The sequence below is a fragment of the Lithobates pipiens genome, unplaced genomic scaffold, assembly GCF_037356315.1.
Source record: "Lithobates pipiens isolate NorthernLeopardFrog02 unplaced genomic scaffold, aLitPip1_a1.2 Scaffold_16, whole genome shotgun sequence".
Taxonomy (NCBI): domain Eukaryota; kingdom Metazoa; phylum Chordata; class Amphibia; order Anura; family Ranidae; genus Lithobates; species Lithobates pipiens.
The window spans coordinates 589,767,437-589,782,641 of NW_027507748.1; the positions used below are offsets into that span (position 1 = coordinate 589,767,437).

The window sequence follows — 15,205 nt, forward strand, 5'->3', positions numbered from 1 at the left end:
TCTTTTCTAATGGCACCCCACTGCATTGGCAAACATGATGCGGTTTCACGGGCGCCAAACCACATTTTTAAAAAGGGTCGAGGGCTTCTTTGCCCACATTCATGCAGGTAGGGCAGCACATTGAAATGAACCGGCTGCCTTGCATGCAGAATGCAGCTGCGTTAATATGAACCTAGCCTTAGGGGGTGTATGATCAGATCAATTCTGTTGGCGGTCCACACCCGAGGAGTGGAAAAATAGAATATGGACTACCTAAAGGGTGAGCTCCTGGATCCCAGAAAAGGTAGTCCTGTCAATGGTGCGGAACACTGGAGAGGTGCCTGATGGTCTCAAGTCTGAAATGCAAGGTAAATAAGTTAATCGCAAGATCCAGGGATCTGCTGGCAGATGTGACAGGCACTCCCTAATGTATGTGTTCTCTATCTCTCTTGCATCTTCGTTAAATCTTCTAGGGGATAAAGATACTTGATGTCATTGTAGCGTACAAGGGGATAAAGATGAAAGATATTCTCAACATCCAATTAACTCTGGATTACCCTCGGAGAGAGCAGTACAGTAGTCAGATCTGGTATGTCTGGTCATAGACGGCCTGTGGTAGCTTTTACACCGACCTGATGTTCCAGCCCAAGGTGAGACCCTGGATCCTGCTTTTCAAGCATTGGCTTAAAGTGGTTGTAAACCCTTACAAACCACTTTGACCTACAGGTAAGCCTAGATTAAGGCTTACCTGTAGGTCCAAGAAATATCTCCCAAACCTACACGGTTTAGGAGATATTTGCCCGAAGACGGGCACCCCTGTCTACGGCGCATGCGCCGTAGACAGTGGCACGCAGGCGCACTGAGCGTGGCATCGTCAATGACGAAGATGCCGCGCAATGCCGCGTGTCTCGGCTCCCATGCGCGGGAGTGACGTCATCGCGGCTTCGCCGAATGACAGCGGCGGAGCTGCGAGACCCCACCGAGAAGATGGATGCGCCGGACTACAGGGGACAGTGGTGACTTCGCTGGCTCCTGTGTCAGGTAAGTGACACATAATGGGCTACTATGCGATACATAGTAGTCCATTATGCTTTGCCTTTGCAGGGAATGAAAGAGGAAGTAAACTCATCAGGGTTTACTTCCTCTTTAAGTAGCATGGCTTATGAAAGCCAGATGCCAGGAGAAAGGGGTCTCTCTGAGACAGTGGTTTCAACCATACTTCGGGCCCTTTAACCATATTCTCATAAAGTTTAACACCCCACTGGAAGGGCCTACTTCTGATGGTGTGAGATTCCAAGGGTTAATCCCCATTCCTATTTGGGTAGTCAGTTTTGCTTAGTTTCATTCATTTTGGTGCTGCCATTGTTCAGCCTCTCCACCTCATCCAATCAGAGAACTCTTTTCATTTATTCTCTGAATTGCACCAGAGCTGAGAGGCTAACCTTCTGTGTTCAGAATGCAGTAAGGCAGCTGTTCGATGCGGGACCCAGAAGCTAGTGAAGATAACTGAAGTCTACTCCAGTGATTTCCAGCTTCAATGAGCATTGGCTAGGTATGTTATGTATATGCACAGTTACATTGGTTCAAGCTGGACCAAAGTGACTATGTATAAAAATATCCATGCCAGGAAAGAGGAACTTAAGCACCCATTTACACCGGTGCAACTTAGCATGCGATTTGACAGGTCAGATCGAGTGACAAGTCACACCCTATTGTCGGGGTGCCGCACCAATTTGAAAAAGTAGTTCCTGCACTACTTTTGTTGATTTCAGGTGTGCCTTGCATAGACATCTGTGCATGAAGTTGCACAGATGTCAGCCAAGTCACACTGACATGCGGTTTGAAATTTTGCGATTTCAAGTGATGTTGCAGGATTTCAAAGCCGCCTTAAGTGTGAACCTAGACTTAGTCCCCTATAGGGCTAATTCACACCACAAAAATGCACTCCAGATCAGCTCTGGAATTCATTTCTGCATGCACATTTTTTTCCTGTTTTTTTTTTACTTTATTGGCGTCCAGTGCATGTTTGATGCAATCCAGTGCAAAACTTTTTTATGCGTTTTACTGCGTTCCAGAACAGTCCAGTGCAAGAAAAAAATCATGCCCATTGGCCAGCGGGGGAACCAATCAGTGGATCCCTCAGACCGTTCTGTGAAGGGATGACACACAGATCCTTCCTTTCTACTATGCAGGAAGAAGGATCTGTGCGTTGTTCCAGGAAGCCAATGCCCCATACAGTTAGAACACACAGGGCAGGAACACATTTAACCCTTCGATCGCCCCTGATGTTAACCCCTTCCCTGCCAGTGCCATTAGTACAACATCAGTGCATATTTTTTGCACTGATCACTGTAATAATGTAACTGGTGCCGGTGTCAGTTACGTGTTCCGATCTGTCCACCGCAATGTTGCAGTTATGCTAAAAATCGCAGATCACTGCCATTACTAGTAAAAAATAAAAATAATACAAATGGCATAAATCTATCCCCTTTTTTGTAGATGCTAGAACTTTTGCGCAACCAATCAATATATGCTTATTGTTTTTTTGTTTTGTTTTTTCACCAAAAATATGTGGATTTACATGAAGCACATGACCGCAAAGAAGTGTAATGGGGTGATCATAAAGGAATTTTATTGATGTATAAGTTACAATCTCTACATGTGTAAAATACATACATAATTAAGTAATACGGTATATACATACATAATAATGCTCATATCAGATATACAATCAGAAACAAAGCAACAAATCGAAAAATCAATCATAACTCGAGGTATAGCCTCAATAAAATTCCAAGGTTCACCACAATGCAGGTTGGATAAAACCATAATAGAATAGTGATGCCTGCGAGACCTAAAGCCTCACTAAACCTGTAAAAGTAGGTGTATAATAATAATAATGATAAACTCTGGATCAAGAAAATATAAACACGGCGAATGATGGCTCTACGTGTTTCGTGGCTTCCGGGCCACTCATCAGGAGCGAGCGCTTGTGATGTCTGAAAGGACATTATTGTAAGCAAGAACAGAAAGGGCAAAAATAAATAAGTTAATATAATTAGGGGTGGGGTAAGAAAACCCACAACTACTGTAAGTGTACTTACTAGGGTACCGTATAGTGATGGTGTGATGGCGGGACACCGCAAGCCCTCCAGGGTATCACCCCCGGAAGCCGCGGCGGGGTGCCCCCCAGAGACCAAACAGGCGCTAAACAAGGGCAGGCCCGGGAACCGAGACATATCTGTGGATAAAGTGAAGATCCGCCGAATATAACTGAGTTCTGAAAAAAGTGAAAGGTGTGGGACTAGTGCTAGGGGATAAAGAGCAAAACCACTGTAAAGGAGGGGGGGGGGGGGAAGGGGAAGGAAAGGGGGGGGTCCAACATTGCGGTGGACAGATCGGAACACGTAACACGTAACTGACACTGGCACCAGTTACATTATTACAGTGATCAGTGCAAAAAATATGCACTGATGTTGTACTAATGGCACTGGCAGGGAAGGGGTTAACATCAGGGGCGATCGAAGGGTTAAATGTGTTCCTGCTCTGTGTGTTCTAACTGTATGTATTTTACACATGTAGAGATTGTAACTTATACATCAATAAAATTCCTTTATGATCACCCCATTACACTTCTTTGCTGTCATGTGCTTCATGTAAAGCCCCATCTGCCCTGGGTGCAGACCCCTTCCTCTCTTGATTCAGATTGGGATGGAAATTTATGACCTTACCAGGCCATTATTTCATTTAAAGTCCCTAGGGATCGAAGTGTGTGACCATGCACCAGGTCATGCTTTCCGTAAATTCCCTAATAACCCTTCCTTTTTGTTTTGATTACACCAAAAATATGTAGCGGAATACAAATTGGCCTACATTGATAAAGAAATTAGTGTTTTACATTTTTTTATTGGGCAGAAAATAAAAAGTTTTTTTTTTTTTCAAAATTGTTAGACTTTTTTGTTTATAGCTCAAAAAAGAAAAAACACAGACGTGATCAAATACCACCAAAAGAAAGCTCTATTTGTGAGAAAAAAAAAGGACATACATTATGTTTAGGTACAACGTTGCACGACCGCACAATTGTCAGTTAAAGTCAAAAAATGGTCTCGTCAAGAAGTGGGTGAATCCTTCAGGGGCTGAAGTGGTTAATGAGCTGTAAGGAAGCTTATGGTATTAATAGATGAGCAATAAAAAGTTACTCATTGAAATTATAAACCAAGAAAGATTTATTAAAATATTATGTATAATCAAGAACAACATTATTTAGCTTTTGAGTACTGTATACTGTATTCTAAAACAGATCCATACAGTCAACACAAGAGGGCAGTATAGGACCCTTGTTTGAAACGTGTGCTTTTTAAAAACAAGGAAGAGTGAAAATACAAAGTTATATCCCTTGGGAAGTGTTACGTGTTAATCCTTACATGTGAGTTAGCGATTCTTTTTTTTTTCTTTCTTTTACTAAAATATCTCAGTATCCCTGATTCAAATCCCTAACTTATTGCCTATGGATTGAATCCTAGAATCAGCTTCTTGTGATTAAGGCGAAGTTCACTCTGTGGCTGATCTCTGAAAAACGATCCATGTAGGATTTTTAGGTTACCGCCTCTTGGACACCTGTTTGAAAGAAGCCTTATGGCCCATACACAAGATCCAAAAATCGGACGACAGATCGTCTGTTTTTTTTTTTTTTTGCATGCTAGTCGCATATCAAAAATGGAGAGTTTACTAAAGTTCCAAAAATTCTTGTACGACAGAATAAAAAAATCGAAAGTGATGTAATGTGTTGTAGTGTACTTGTATTTTGTAATTTGTATTGTATTTTCGGATGACAACTGTACTGATTAAACAAAAATCGTATGACCTTGTATCATACAAGAAAATTTTTCATGTTTGTCCCATCGGATAATATCGGATGAACTGTCATGATCGTCTCTCGAAAGCTCTGTCCTAACGATTATCGTATGATCATGCCAAAAGCGGTATTTTTTTCAGATTTTTGGATCGTGTGTACGGTCCATTGGAAATTCATATACTGTATATGAACTGTTGATACTGAAACTTAAATACAAACAGTTATGTGCTTTAAAACATTTTAGCCAATTTGTTTGGCTACTTGCTTGTTTTTGTAGTTTACACACACTGATGACGTCACTTATTGACGTAACTTTATTGAGCAAGCACAAAACACATTCCCCACATACAGACAGCATTTCACCCTAACAGGCTTAGTTCTTAGTCCTAGAGATGTAGACCTTAACCCTATTGCACCCCAGTATATTTATATAGCTCTAGGGTCACAGGTTCCTGTGAGGTGTCCATACACAAGAAGGTCAGGCCAGGACAGAGCTGGGTATTTTGTGCCTGAACACTTAAGGCCCCTTTCACACGGGGCGGATCAGTAAAGATCCGCCCCGTGATGATCCGCTCGCTCAGCGGGGATCGCTCCGTTGTCCCCGCTGAGCCGGCTGCGGACAGGGCGGTCTCCGATTTCCCTTCACTTCCTGCCCCATAGGCAAACAGGAAGTGAGAGGAAATCTATGCAAATTAAGGGAATCCATTGCCTCCCCCCCCCCAGGCCCTCAGAACGAGTGTCCCCACTCAAAAATTTCAGGGCGGGTCTTAAAGAGCAAAGAGTGTAGCCTTGACTGGAAGCAGTGGGTCATATTTAAATTAGAGGGTGCACAGGTTTAGTCAGGCAGCACAAAACCTAAATACACTACTGCATAGAAAGCATGAAGGTAAAAATCTTTTGGCCTTTCCTACCACTTTAAACATTTTTTTTAATGGATGGAAAGGGGTGACCATTATATCTGTGGCATAGTCAAAACTCTGTAGATACCTTCGATCTACCTGAAATCTGCTCCATCTTACACAACTGATGGGACCTTCTTCCATCTTTGTTCAATGCTGACAGCAACATGTGCTCTCAATTTCTTATCCTTCGGTCTTTTACATAGAAGAGTGGTAATCAAGTCTCTTTGAAGGAAATTATACAAAATAGAATTACCCTGGGGAGGCACCTCCAATGGCGGAAGGTCTCTTTATCATGAAATTATATTTCAGAGACAGTCTGATAATGGCAAGCAATGCATAAAATTGAAGCATTGCTTGCTTTATTTGATCGGTCTATCAGCCTAGCTTCTTATTTAGCTCTACATTTATTTATTATAGGTAGTGATATAGTGCATTTACTCAGTGCTTTACAACACGTACATTCACATCTCACATGCATACATACACATGGGCCAGTTTTTGACAGAAGCCAAATATCCTATCAGGATTTTCTTTGGAGTGTGGGAGGAAAGCCATGCAAGCTCCATGCAGGTAGTATCCTAGCCAAGATTCAAACCCAGGACCCCGGTGGTGCAAGGTAGAAGTGTTAACCACTAAGCCACAGTGCTCCCCTTATTTTTAAACATAATTCTGGATACCTAATGGTGGCTCAGAGGTTGGATTCCTAGGGTCTCGGGACCCTGAATTTAAAGTGTATGTTTAGCTAAAATCAGTGGTGGCTGGTGCTAAAAAAATTTGGGGAGGCGAAAACAAACTGAAAAATACTGAAACTCCCCCATCAATTGCAACCTCACTGTGCCCGTCAAATGTAGCCACTGTGCCCATCAAACTCAGCCACTGTGCCAATCATTCATATGCGGCCACGTGTGCCCATCATATGCAGCCACTTGTGCCCATAAAATGCAACCACTTGTGCTCGTCATATGCAGCCACTCATGCCCAGTATATGTAGCCACTTGTGCCCATCATATGCAGCCACTGTGCCCCCCCCACTCATGGGGCTCGCGGCTCTGGCAGCACCCCCCAACCTCCCCATGCGGCTCTGACAGACACCCCTGGCACTTACCTCTAGGCAGCAGCTCCTAGAACCCCAGACTGCAGTCCATACACCCCATATATAACATTTACATTGTCCATAGGTAATCAGAATAATGACATTCATGATACAGATGATAAGAGCCAGCATTTAGGGCCATGAACCCTGGGACTGTCCCTGGACACCATGGAAGACCTGTAGTACAATAATAGCTGACTGAAGTCCATCCACCAGACATTGGCCCTATAGGAGGTAATGGGCCCCTTACCTTGAAACGGGTGTGGCTGGTTTGGGTCTTGGCCTCTATACAGCTGTCATGTCCAGGCCTACTTGCAATCTTTCCTGGTGCCGCTCCTTGTAGCAGGCAGTGGCGGGTAGTGGCTCTGATAGGCGAGTATGGAGGGGATGGTGTCAGCAGCGTCGATCTTGAAGAAGAGCCCATGTAGGGTGGCCGCAGTGACCTGGGAGATGGTGGTGGTCTGGTGTGAAGAGTTGAACTCATCGAACTCATCTGAGTCCCTGCAGTAGATTACCCGCTCTGAAAGACATGGATCTCAGTGCACTAGAGCGGCGTCAATGCTCCAGTGCATGTCTCCTCTGCTCCTCTTCCTAAGTGCCAGGCATAGGGTGGTCTAGTGCTTTGGCCAATCGGGAAACAGGTCTGATGCCTTGCCTCCTGATTGGCGGGGAGGCAGATTAGTGCCATAGGAATCCATGCATCCAGCATCCTGAAAGGGCCCGGGCGCATAGATGGGGGCGGCACCCGTGCGCCCACAGTGCACAGGCCACCACTGGCTAACACTTTTTTTTACATTTTGCTAGCGTAGGTAGGGAAGGGTTGGATCCAGAGAACCAAACCGGAAATAGGAAGTGCTGGCTGCTGAGACCATTACGATCTCCACCGGAGTACACTTCATCCCCTCCAACCCTGGAAAAGTGGATAGTATAAGCGCTCTTATAAATCAACCTTGAGCTACATGACCACTGTTGGACTGTCACCGCGCCATTGAATACTGGATTTTATTAATTGAATTTTTGAATAAATGGTAAAACGGAATTAGACTATGTGGAGTCTCTTTTCCATGCACGTGGATCTCGGAGATGCTTATAAAGTTACCTTATGAGGAAATCGAGAGTTAACAAACTGTAGGATGCTGATTGAGGCCTAATAACCTCCGGGTTATGGTGAGTTTGGACCCCTTGTGGGTGTGTGGAGCACGAGGTGGAAAAGCATTTGGTGAATGGTGCACTCATCCACTTTTTGCTGTATAAACCATCTACGTCCACTAGAGACTTTTTCACTGATCCTCATTGGTCTTTTTCCTTTTTGTACATGGTATATGGTAGTGACCACATAGTAGTCAGTCAGTTTTATTTTAACTGATAAGAGCGCCGCTTTGATGTTTTATTTGCTACTCTTTTAGAGTTTTACATTTTTACATCTATTTTCTATAGGGAAGGGTTGCTAGTTTATGTTTTTTCTCTATGTATGCTGGAGAGATTTCCATTCAATTCCTGACTTGGAGATGCAAGGGGATGAGAGATCAAAGTGAGGGGAGTTTCCCTCTTAGGCTGGCCATTCAATTTTACAATTTTCTTGTTCAATTTCCTTTAGAATTACCTCCAACTATGAAGTACAAGGGCCTGCCTGATTGCATACAAACCGAAAGTGTTTAGGTCTGACCTCATATTATATGGTTTTGGTAAATCTAAAGGAAAATTGTATAAGAAAATTGAATAATATATGGGCAGCCTTGGACAACTGTCACAAGAACATTTGTCCTGTTTTGCTCTGGTGACAGCTGTAAAACATTGGATTTCCCATCAGTTAACATCTTGGTGACAGTGTTCACCAGAACAAATGGAGAGGGTCAATCTATACGGTGGGGACACAGACAGCAATAACAACATTGGACAGGATTTCTAAAAAAAATTCAAAATAAAAAACTTTGGATATACTAATATATATATATATATATAGCCTTCCTGGGGGCTGGTCAGGAGGACCAAGGACCATGAACTCAGTACATCATTCTGGACTGGAACCCCTACCCACGTGATGTCCGCATCTTAAATACCCTCTCCCAGAAAGCACAGCAAGAGCGCCACTCCCACTGGGCGGGCACCTAACCAGACCATAGTTCCATGCCTGCCAGAAAAGACAGTGCCCCCTGTGGCCAGGCTGAACATCTCATAGTCCAGTCAGACTAATGCTGAAGTCCAAATTTAGACAACTGTACCCAAACCAAACTGCAGTTCAGGCATAACCTTAACTTAGAAAAAATGCATAGCGTGTGCTCTTCAGGAGCCGCCGCTACAATATATAATATATATATATATATATATATATATATATATATATATATATATATATATATATATATATAATCTCTATAATGTGTATATATGCACTTTAAACCTTAATAGGGATTCTATCTTCATTGAGTTTGTATGTTCACTCATGTTTACGCTGTAACTGTTGATTACGCTGTAATAATAGTAATATCCTGGAGAGTAAGTAGTTAAAGGATTTCATCATCCGCAGGTGTACTCCCCCCCCCCCACCCCCGTGCTGTTTGTACAGAGACGACTGTACATTGTGGCGTGTTGGATTCCTCTATGATTAAGCCCTGTATGTTAGAAGAATAGAAGCAGTACAGCAAATGACACATGGAGGCATGTGATTGGTTGGTAAGATGTGGCCGGCACTCATAGATGTACGGCTCTTGTTTAATTCAGATTAGTATATAATTCCTGCTTTTCCTATAGTAAAAACACATGGGCGGGGAAGCCTGCCAGGTCTCTGTAATTTGCCTAGGCAAAAGAGTTTACAGAGGAGAATAGCCAGCTCCATTTATTTGCATTTTTGTGGTAACGTAAGGTACAGAATTGAATTATTCTGTTGTACCTTCGAGTTTAATACTGAGTAGTGGCAATATGTATTTACAAGCTTTGGCTTGTTTCAGGATTACTGTAATAAAGAGTTGTAACTATGGTTGCCATGTTTGGTTGGAATTTGAAATTCAAGCCATGGGTACCCCAGTCAGCACTGTCTGGCTGGCCAAAAGTTGATTTTTCAAATCAACTTGTTCAGAGAAACCAGGGAGAAAAACATTGGCTGCACAGTAAGTGCGTCCAATCAGATGAAGACACTGTTAGGATATTCTGACATCCGTAGGTGCTGTCAAGCAGAATTAAATAGCTGGCAAGGACAATTTGGCCACCCCCCAATGTTTTGTGATGGAAAAGTCTTCTGCATAGTGTACACAGGAGCTTGACCACTTGACATGGACCCCATTCAGAGAATGCTTTATTTTCTCTACCAATGCAAAGCATTCTGTGATTGGATGAGATGGAGAGTGTGATGTCACCACCTCGCCTTTCCACCTTGTCCAGTCAGAGTGTGCTGTATGATAACAAAGAGTAAATATCAGGCAAGTGCCCCACCATAAGATACCTGTTGGTTTGGATCACATATACCCCCAAGCACCACCTATTGTATGTCCTATGCATGTGGTTGTAGTAAGGTGGTATCAATATGATCATTTAATTGATCATTCATTGCAACAGATCCTTCATTAAAATGATTAAAGGGGAGTTCCACCCACTCTTGAGAGGTGATCTTAAATGAAAGACCACCTCTCCACCCCTCGTTTTTGGATATTAAAAATGTAGTTTTTTTCTTCTAACGTAACTTTTTATGAACTACATAGTGTACTTCCGATCCATCCAGTCCATGGTGCAGGACGTAATTTTTTTGTGTGCGGCGAGCACCCCTGCTGTCTTCTGGGACCTATGTGTGTCCCAGAAGACAGCTGGCCATTCACAAATCGCTGTGCGACTCGTGCATGCACAGTAGGAATCGGACAGTGAAGCCGCAATGGTGGCGCCTGCACTCAATCCAATGGACTGATCGGCCTCAGGAGGCTGACACTGCGGGCTCCCTGGACAGGTAAGTGTTCTTATTAAAAGTCAGCAGCTACAGACGTAAAAAAAAAAATTGTGCGTGTAACGCCGCTTTAAGTAAGCTTTTCGATAGATTTTGACTATGGCAAGTTGATCAAGCATGGTAGAGCTTATTGATCATTTCTGATCAACCAAACACATATCTGCACGTGTGTCAGACAACCAATAACAATACAGATCATTTTCAATATACTGCATTTTCACTTGTTACTGTATGTATTGCATCATTCAATATATTAATCAGTGATAAATCATGTGTTTGCAGTCACTCATACCTAGATCAATCACCATATACATTACAATCTGACTGTGCAATCTCGTTCTGATCTACCAACAAGTATCTAGTGCAAGGGCCTGTCTGGTTGGATAAGGATTGATTGGATAGTTTAGGTTGTTGTAGGGCCAGATCATAATGTGTACCAGCATTGTAATTTGTGTCAAATATTTCACATGCTACTCTAGATGAGGCCAGGCTCCACATTCCACAATCCAATCTCAAATGCTGGCTCTTCCTGCCTCCACTAAAGCAATCAATTATTCCAGCAACAGGAATGACGCACAGCAAGATGTGAAATAATGTTCTTCCTCAAAATCGCAAGTAGGAACAAATTCTATTCTGACATGTTTCGCTCTATGCACAATGCTTCCTCAAAGAAAGTTATACTAACTTTTTTTTTTGCACACACATTGCCCAGTATTTATTATGTGATTGATTTAATAAATGTCCCTGAGAATGTCTATACATTTATTTTACTTTGTGATCATAGGTAAGTAGGATGATTTATCAGTGTGTTACATTTTTTAGTGATGTTTTTTCACTTGTTCACAAGTTCACTCCACTTTAAGCCAACAGTCTGACAAATGGCCGCGCATGCAAAATCTTTGCAAGGAGCAAAGTGGGTGCACACACTTTTGTAAATGGTCACCCTAGGGGGGATTTGAACATGCTGAGAGGCTTAATTACTTCCAGAAGACATTGGGCCTATTATTGCATCAAGTAGGATGCACAATTTGCGAAGTCAAAGGCTAAAAAGGTTAACCCAGTATAACTCCACCCTGGATAAACACCTTTTGGAGTTCCTGTATGTATACAATTAGAGCACGGGTGTCTAAACTTTTTGCCTTCCCGGGCCACATTGCAAGAATAGGAATTGTTTTGGGTCGCACATAAAATACACTAATAATAACAAGTTAAACGATAAGTTCACTTTAAAATAACTAAATAAATGCACATTTTTGTGCAGGTAAAAAATATGCATTTATTATTTTTGTTACAGGAGCCTGGAAAGCATTGCACCCGATCAACAGATCCTGATTTAGAGTCTCTTGTTTTTCATGTTGTCCTTTTTAACATTTACATTTTTAGATCAATTCACTTAATATGCTTATTTTCTAACCTGCCATCTCCAGAGATGGATTAAGGAAGAATGGGGTCCTAGGCAAGGTAACAGCTTGGACCCCACCATCCTATGGAATTATATTGATAAGAATTCCAGGAGGCAAAAACAAGCCACTCCATTTGCATTATCTGTATTGGAATGGCTCTGTCAGACACCAACGTACCTACAAGTAAAGCCTTCATTGTAAAGTGACAGGCAGGTCACAACTTTGGCCAATTGTATTAGCCCCTGGTTTAATGTGACACTATAAAAGCTGAGGAGGGTCCAGGAATATGTCATCCTCGCTTAGGCAAGGAGTGAGGACATGGGAACAAGAACCTGCTGTCAGAAACCATGAAATCAGGCCGAGACAGAAGTACAGTTAAATCACACGTTTAATAATAAAAGTAAAAAGAACAAACATAGTCAAAACATAGCCAAAGTTCAGTAACCGGAACAGATAGTCAGCCAAGCCAGAAGTCAGGGATCAATGTAGTGGAACAGCAAGCAGGATCTCGAGCCAGAAGGGATGTCAGCAAAGCAAGTCTTGAACGGGATTGCAGGAGATAGTTTCTGTGATGTTGACCAAGGCGAAGGCAAAGAACCTCTGGACTGGACGGCTTAATTAAGTAGGACTGACAAGCAGGATATTATCAACAGCTGAGTAACTGTGGAGAGATAGGAGCTGGCAATTAGCCGCCAGCTGAGTGGCCAGCTCAGAGAAGTAAGGGCTGAGACCAGCCCTGACACCTGCAGAAAAATCTACTTGTGTCACAAAAATAGTAAAATTGTTTGCAAATGTGTAGTGGGTGGGGGAGGAGGGTTAGAACCAGGATATGTGTAAATTATGAGCGAAGGGCTCCTTTAAAAACCTATCATTTTTCAATTCAGATCTTGTATACACATGACTCTGTCTTGAGATAGGTGTCCTCTAATCCAGGGTGCAGTAGTACTCAAAAGGAGAGTTAGTACTAGGAACCAATCAGGCTCTGCTGCATGCACATGTGCTAATAAAGAACACAGAGACAGAAGAAGAGTAGGCAAAGACAGCCACAAACTGACCATACACCTGAAGAATTTCACTCAAACTGTCACACAGAAACTCTGACATCATTGAGTCAAACAATTTTGTTTGCAAGCCCTTGAAATGTTTCCATACCTGGTATTTGAATGGAGTTCTAGAAGTATTAAATCAGTTTCTTTTGTGCCTGGGACATGTACACTACAATAAGTACAATGTTTTCAAAAACCACATTCACAGTTCAAATTTTCTCCTCACTATTGTCAAAAATTAACGTTGTTTTGATCCCACTAACCATTCTTCTGCTATCTTTGTGATGGTATAAATACTGTATACAACAAGATATAACATAGAGGACAAGAGGCAACAAGACTGCAGTCTGTCCTTGAAATGGTGTGCCACAAGGGCCTGTTGCAGTCTGCTTACAGATAGGAGAATGGGGCACACATTGGAACTTTCTTTATTTCTGCTCTAAAAATTTAACTAGCTACCAGTTACGACATGGTTTTTCAGCACAGCACAGCTCTTGTTTTGCTCAGAATGGTCAGGTCATTCACTAAATAAATTTGCTCTCATAATAAAACTAGGAGCTTGTAATTCATGGTTCATCAGTTCTTTGCTAAGGTCCTGGGAAAAAGCTAATACAAGTGAACATAATAAATTCAAAGAAAATGTGGTCTGCTAGAGATGGATATCACAATCTGACTGTTAGTGATGTTCATCTTTGCACACAATGCAGCCGATTTACTATAGCGTGAATTTGCAAATAAATAGTCGCAAAATGGCCAAAACCGTGCAAATTAGCTTGACAATGGAATTCGCTATAGCGCCCATGAAAAAATAGTCACAAAATAGAAATTTACTATAGGTCACAAGCAACAGAGACTGTCATTAGTCGTGATCAAAACACAGGAATTGCACATGGAAATAATGTTTAGAGCATGATATGATAGACTAAATGGTTCTTAAATATGTGGTATATTGTTTGAAGATAATCTGCATTGAAACTGCTGAAAAAATTGATGTATAAATTGAAATATCATTGAAAGTCTGAGAAGAGATAAATTCCACCTCTTTCTACGACTATGTACCAGCACAAGTGCGAATGCTCAGACATGGAACATGGTCACAATTTAACTCTCATTCTTTTTTTTCCTGGGCGCAATAGTAAATTTCAACCATTGAATATAATTGTACAATTGTTACTTCCACGAAAAATACATTTTAATTTTGAGATGAAGTTTTTATTTCTCTAAATTAAATTGTCCTTGCTGGGTTTTTATGTTGTTTCTTCTTCATATATATTTTTTAAGAATGCTAGTAATGTGTAATGTTTTCATGTTTTGGTAAAATATGTTTTGCACAAAAATCTAATCCAAAACTCCCACAGGTGTCTTCACAAACCACAAACAATACCATTGCTGATGCAAATTGTGTGTGTTGTTTAGTATTTCCAAATGATCATAGTGTTACCCCAAAAAATGTGATATGTGTACTAACATCAGAAATCAAAATGTCATTCCCAAAATTCAGAGGGTAACATCACTATTCTACACTCACACATCAAGAACCACCAAATATCACAGAATTAATCAAGAAGCATAACTCCTGACTAATGTCATTCCACCACCTATAGGTATATGTCCAAAGACATGCTTCTGATGTGTTTCAAGATTGGGAGAGTATATCTATTTTTGTCTAAATATACAAGCATGAAGCGACCCCGGAAAATGTCATTCATAAAGTTCTGAAAGACAGCTGGCGCAATCCTGAGAACGAAAGGCATGACAAGACATTCGTAATGACCATCTATCAGAAACCATGAATCAGACCGAGACAGAAGTACAATTAAATCATACTTGTCTATTAAATAAAAATAAAAAGGTAAATAGAAAAAGCGTAGTCAAAGCATAGCCAGAGTCCAGTAACTGGATAGAGTAGTCAGCCAGGCCAGAGTTCAATAACCAGATTGGGTAATCAGCCAGGCCAGAAGTCAGGGATCCAAGTAGAGCAACAGCAAGCAGGATA

General features: G+C 41.7%; 1 long non-coding RNA gene across 1 annotated transcript; it reads left to right on the forward strand.

The window, feature by feature from the left end:
• Window positions 1-9,369: 9,369 nt before the first annotated feature.
• Window positions 9,370-12,926, forward strand: LOC143983803 (uncharacterized). Its single transcript, XR_013274681.1, has 3 exons — window positions 9,370-9,502; window positions 11,240-11,375; window positions 12,055-12,926. It is a non-coding gene; the product is annotated as an uncharacterized LOC143983803 (long non-coding RNA).
• Window positions 12,927-15,205: the final 2,279 nt, after the last annotated feature.